At 43.9% G+C, this 6664-nt stretch overlaps 1 pseudogene; it reads left to right on the plus strand.

The window, feature by feature from the left end:
• The first annotated feature begins 1524 nt into the window (after positions 1–1524).
• LOC127197951 (40S ribosomal protein S11-like) lies at positions 1525–2002 on the plus strand (annotated as a pseudogene).
• Positions 2003–6664: the final 4662 nt, after the last annotated feature.

Below are 6664 nucleotides of genomic sequence, written 5' to 3' on the forward strand. Positions count from 1 at the left end.
ATCTAGAAGGTACAGGCTGAGCTGTTTCAGTCTAGAAGACAAAGTTAAGTAGGTTGGGGAGAAAAATTCTTTTTTAGGTGTACATATGAAACTTTTGGACCCATGGTTTTGGTAGCTGGGGGACTAGAGTTCCAAAACCAGGAAAAGCGGGAGGAATTCCTCCCTCTGAAATAGGCAATAGGTAGGAAACTTAGGCTGTTGGTTGGCGGTACTTATCTGGAGTCCATCTGACCTGAGGGGCGGATTACATCTATCTTCCTAATTATTTACCATGAGGCCTATGAGCAAGGCAACCCTGTTTGCTTTTTAAATAAGAGATCTACCTAGTAGTTTTTAACTAGCAAATCAATTGAATAATAAACTAATGCGATGGATTACCCTGGGGTAAGGAGCTAATGCATGCTCTCTAGTTGTCTACCATTACCTTAGCCATCAATGTGATCAGAGACCTGAGAAGGATAACATTGTAACCTAAATAAATCTATGTATCAATTAAAATGACAGAGATGACTAGTCAGTCCATAGTCCACGACCTAGACAGTTGTCCCAAGTTCCTGGGTTCCTATGTCAACATCCGCGAAGACGGCCTGGCCATCAGGTACAGAAGATGACAGGCTTTTTTTTCCTATGAAGGAAGAACATGGGAAAGACTGACCTCACCTCAGTTTCAGCAGGGTGAGACAATTACTCTCAAGGTGTCCAGTTTGTCCACAGTTCAGGCTGGGCCCTAGCAGTGGGCAAAGCATTGTGGACAGTCTTTCCCAGTGGCAGTTGTACCACAATCCAGCATTGAAGTCATCTGTTGTGCTCAAATCTTTTTGGAGATCTTGGGGGGAGGGTTACTGTTAGGATTTGGAAGTCTCTGTATGTCAAAATAAGTTTAAATATATTTAGTGCCACATTCTGCAGATCTCTGACAAGCATAAGGGCCAGCATATCTGAGGTAATCTTTATCTGTCTTTAGTTATCTCCTCTAAACTACACCTTGCCAACAAAACGGAATGTTACCATCTATAAGTACATCATATTCTTCAGATAACTGTTTGAGGACCACATCTATCTCAAGTAGGTCTAAATAGATAAACTTCGCTTGTTTCTAGTTACTTTTGTTTAACTTTGAAAACATGTGCAGGCTGCTAAATAAAGCTTAATCCCGTAGTCAATCACGTCAGTTCTTAGCATAACTACAAATATATTTTTGGGCACATTAAAGGATTTGGTCATTTTAAGGTGTCTGACTATTAACTTGCATTTCTTTCTTTCTTTCTTTTTTTCTTTCTTTCTTTTTTTTTTTTTTTTAGCCTTATCTGTCCTGGACTCTCTGTAGACTAGGCTGGCCTCGAACGCACACTGATCTGCCTGCTTCTGCCTCCCAATTGCTGAGGTTAAAGGCCTGTATCACCACGGCCTGGCCTAACTTGCATTTCTTAAAGATTAGGACTTTAGGTTTCATCCCTGTTAAGTTGGAGCCTTAAAAATCATAAACATAGTTTGTTTGTTTTTTTCCCTCAGGCTGCTGGGAAGATGGCGGACATTCAGACAGAGTGCATTTACCAAAACCAGCCTACAATCTTTCAAAACAAGACGTGTGTTTTGCTGGGAGAAACCGGCAGGGAAAAACTCTCTTGTTACTACAAAAATATTGGTCTAGACTTCAAGACGCCCAAGGAGGCCATCGAGGGCATCTACACAGACAAGGAATGCCCCTTCACTGGTGATGTCGCCATCCGAGGTCGGATCCTGCCTGGTGTCCATGACTAAGATGAAGGTACAGAGGACCATTGTCATTGGCCGGGACTGTCTCCATTACATCCGGAAGTACAATCGCTTTGAGAAGCACCACAAGAACATGTCTGTGCACCTGTCCCCCTGTTTCAGGGATGTACAGATTGACAACATTGTCACCATGGGAGAGTGCAGGCCCCTGAGCAAGACCATTTGATTCAATGTGTCCAAGGTCACCAAGGCTGCTGACACCAGGAAGCAGCTTCAGAAATTCTGAGGGGACTCTGGCCTACTCAGAACAAATAAAGTTATTTTCCAACTTAACAACAACAAAAACATAGTCCATAAAGAGAGAACATAACAGCTTCTTGTATGACTTAGTTTATAAAAACTCTATAGCTTATAAAATTCTAAAGCCATACTATAGATTAGTAACATTAGCAAACCAAGGCTAAGCATTTTTTTGTTGTTGTTCTTGTTTGTTTTTTTCTAGACAGGGTTTCTCTGTGTCATACTACCTGTCCTGGACTCTCTTTGTAGACCAGGCTGACCTCAAACTCACAGAGATGCACCTGCCTCTGCCTCCTGAGTGCTGGGATTATCCAGCCACCACACCTGGTTGGATAAACATATTTTAACCTTTTGAGTGATTTTTAACCTTTTGAGAGTAAAGGTAGAGCACAATAACCAAGTTCTAACATTGTAGACAATCCTATGTCTCTAGAATAAATCCCATTTTCAAAGTTGGCAGTATAGTGGAACAGTGTAAGACCATTTTAAAATTGAATTTTAATTTATTATATCAAATCCATTGGCTAGAAAGCCTGGAGGTGAACCCTGATCACAGGCAGCTGGAGCCAGGAAAAACAGCAGTTATTCATCCATGCATCTAGCAAAGACATAAGTAATTAGACATACATTTTAAATTAGCTTATTTATCTGAATAGACCTTTATTATCTTGAAATTTCATCATCATATAAAGCATTTGAACCAGGGTTGGATCACATATATGGTGTGTAGTAAAAGTATAACTTTGGATTTCTATAAAAATTCATAATGTTTAAAATGAGACTTGTTGCTTTCTTCGTTTAAAAGGAAATAGGATAATAAACAGAGAGTTCATTAGGACTAAGAAGGTTTATAATTGTTGTTTTATACCACGTGGTCATCTTAAGATGGTGGAGTCACAGGGCAGGTTGCGAGCCATGTGGTCGATGTTTTAAAAAAACATCTGTGTTTCTATGTTATACACACACACACACACACACACACACACACACACACACACATATGTTTTAAATGAGAGTTTGAACTTAGGTTTTAAACATCATACCCAATGAGCGAATTATACAAATCCTTAGATAAGAGTTCACAGCATAATCTTAAGATATATTTTTTCTTTTGAGAGCAGAGTATAAAGGAATCAGAGAGAAAAGATTTTTAAAGTTGGGAAGTAGAACTTTAGAGAGGCTTTGGGAGGATGAGAGCAAAGTTTAGATATCTGGGCATCATTTGTAAGAATTTGAAAATCTGGTACAGCAATTTTTGGCTTTGAATGAGGCCAGACTTCTATAATAGAGTCAGTTCTTTGAAAGAAGCAGAGGGGGAGAGAAGGCACACGCAACCAGTTCCTGCAGCCTCCTCTGAAAGTGGGTGGAGGGGCTGGCGGCGGGGAGCAGGCAGCAGGTCCATGTGGATAGAGAGCCATGTGAAGGAATTGGACTCTTAGGTAGGAATTTGGGATCAAGTTCACAGACAAGTGGTCCGCAAGATCAGGAGTAGCCATGAGAAAGCTGGTTGCTGTGGAGTAGCTGATGGCAGGAGCAGGTGTGCACTGTGGCCCAGCCCTGACCTGCTGCTCAAACAGTGTGGTAGAGCGAGCAGAGAAGAGACAGGACTCTGAGAAAAGAGAAACGGGGAACCACTTCCCATTTCATCGGCCGCTCTTAGTGTTCCTGAGTCAATTAGAAATTTGATTCGAAAGATGAATATATTTAAAGCCCTTCAGGTTGGGCTCTAGGTGTAGGAAGAGGCTGGAGGCTACCCAAAGGGGAATGAGAAAATATGAAGACCCCATTCCTGTCGATGAGAAAAGGGCATGGAGGGTCTCTGCAGCCTGTAGTTGTGTATGTCCCCAGGACTCAGCAGGGACAGAGCGTGGACGATGCCAGTTAGTGGCTCATCAGCCAGCTAACATGGAGGTCAGTGCCTGGTCCCGGGTCTTTAGCAGCAGTGAGGTTGAGTTCTTGCAGAGGAAAAGTCATGTAGGGTGGAAAAGAAACCGCAGGGTTGCAGTTCTGAGGTCTGTGGTATGGAGACAGGTGATGCTAACCTAACTGTTGGTGGTGGATGTAATGATAGCGATCAGTGAGCTGGAGAGCAGTGGGTTGACAACAGTCAGGTCCTGATGTGTAGCAACAGGAGAGAAAGCAAATCTGTTGTGGGCAGGTGGTAGAAGGGGTCCTGGTGCACAAAGACAATGGGATTGCCCGCCCCAACCCCTCACTCGGCGTTTCACGACTCCAATGTTATAATATATAAAGACGCTGCACAGCAGGTCTGGTATGAAAGGCAAGGTCATGGGTCTGAACTCCAATACAGAAGGAAAGAGGGAAAGGAGTGGGCATAAAGGAAGGCAAGAAGAAAGAAAGGAAAGGAAGAGGGAGGGAAAGAAGGCGAACCGGAAGAAAGGGGAGGAGGAGAGGAAGGAAAAGAGGGAAAGGGAAGAAAGAATGAATATAGAAAAGAGGCAGAAAGGAAAGAAAGAAAGAGAAGGGGAGAGGAGAGGGAGGGAAGGAGAGGGAAGAGAGGAGAGGGAAGACAGGAGGTGGAGAGGAGAGGGGGAGGGAGGTTAGGGTTAGAAAAGACAGAAAAAGAAAGACAAGGAGAGAAATGAGAGAACGATTCCTTCAGTATGTTAGAGCACAGGTAACTGCCTGGAAAAGCCCTTCTCCTTCCCTGAATCCCCTTCCCTCTTTCTCCTCCTCCTAACTAACTCCTGCTATGTGTGTGTTAAGCCCTGACGTGGCCTGTAAGGACAAACGCCAAGACTCAAGTCATACTCTACATGTGTCTGCACATATACACATGTTGGCTCAGTTTTCTTAACCGATATATTTTATTACAACTTATTAACAGAGCATACGTCACTTATAACCTGACTAACCAAAACAATAGGAAAAGATGATTAAAGAACACAATAACAACCTTAAGGATATTAGTTCTGAGGAACGATTCTCCTGGCGTAATCAGCAGGATTTCTTCTGCTGGAACCTGGAGTAACCAGAACCCGGAACCTCAGCAGGAGCCAGGAGCCCCGAAGCCTTCCCCCGAGAGGTTCTCTCTAGGGGCATCTCGAAGTGGAGCAACGAACAGCCAAAACTATCCCAAGTCTTCAAAGGCCCCGCCTCCAGGTCTGGGATCATTTACATATCTCCTCCCAGAGTCTGTTTACAAGCTCCCTCACGAGGTGGTTGGTCTTCGAGTGGATCAACCTCACTTGTTCTCTCACAAGACTGTTCCGATCCCCCACTTGGGATCCTAAGAAACAGGTTTATCTCTCCTTCATACACACACACATTTGCCTCTGTGTCCACACATGTAAGCAGGAAAACAGCAGGGCCCAGGCATGTTTAGGTAACTGATTAAACAAGGGCAGCCTGAGCTCCCTGGCGCTTTACACAGTAGCATGCACTGGCTTACAAATTCCTTGCAAATTCATCCCCTTATGTATAAATAGCAAGACCAACCTTTCCCATGACAGCAACTTACTATTTAGGGGGGGAGGGGCAGTCATGATAAGAGGTGAGGTTGTCAGAACACAGATAGTGGACAAGCTATGCAAAGGAGCACAGTGCAGGGACACCCAGATTGGTCCCTCAGTCTGCACAGTTAACAGGGTCCCATGCTCTCATACTCCCACTTTTCAGAGGACAGACTTTCTGTGAACAAAAGCACAAATTCTTTGTCCTCTCAGATTGTGCTTTTTAAAAATTTTTATATATTTTTTAATTTAATTAATTTATTCAGATTACATCTTAATTGTTATCCCTTCACTTGTATCCTCCTATTCCTCCCTCCCTCCCACTTTCACCCTATTCTCCTCCCCTAGGTCTATGACCGAGGGGGGACCTCCTCCCCCACTATATGGTCACAGACTATCAAGTCTCATCTTGGTAGCCTGCTTATTCTTCCCTTGAGTGCCATCAGGCCTCCCCACCAAGGGGAAGTGGTCAAATATGGGGCACCAGAGTTCATGTTAGAGTCAGTCTCCACTCTTCACATAACTGTGGAGAATGTGCTGTCCATTGGGTAGATCAGAGTAGGGTTCAATGTTTACTACTTGTATTGTCCTTGGTTAGTGCAGTAGTTTGAGCAGAACCCGATCCACCCGTCACGATGCTCTTCTTGTAGTTTCTAGGACCCTCTGGATCCTTCTATTTCCTCATCTCCTATATTTCTCTTGCAGATTGTGTTTAATGAACTACAGCAACTCATGACAAACAAGGGGCGGGGAGGAAAAAAGAGGAGACTCATTCATTCATTTGATCATATATTAGTCATTATTCAGTGGTGTTATGGCTAGTTAGGATCCCATAAGACAGAAAGCAGGCTCATTCTCCACCCCCTGCCCTGAGCATGGGGCTGTATCAGATTCAATTATGGCCTCACACATGCTAGGCATACCCAGCAATCCTTTCTTTGTCTTCTATTCTGAAGTAAGCTCTCACCGTGTTGCCCAGGCTGGTCTGAAACTTGCCATCCTGGCTCAGCTGTCTGAATAGCTGCAATCAGAGGCCTGAGACACCAGTTCCAGAAAAGGGAGCGGGGGTGGGGTGGGGCGGGGGGGGGGGCAGGGGAGGGGGACTTTGAGAATTATAGAAACAATTCTATAAGTAAAGAGTGAAGAAGTGGACTTTGCTAAAAGGTTAAAGACAG

Source organism: Acomys russatus, chromosome 14 (assembly GCF_903995435.1).
Source record: "Acomys russatus chromosome 14, mAcoRus1.1, whole genome shotgun sequence".
In the NCBI taxonomy this organism is placed as follows: Eukaryota; Metazoa; Chordata; class Mammalia; order Rodentia; family Muridae; genus Acomys; species Acomys russatus.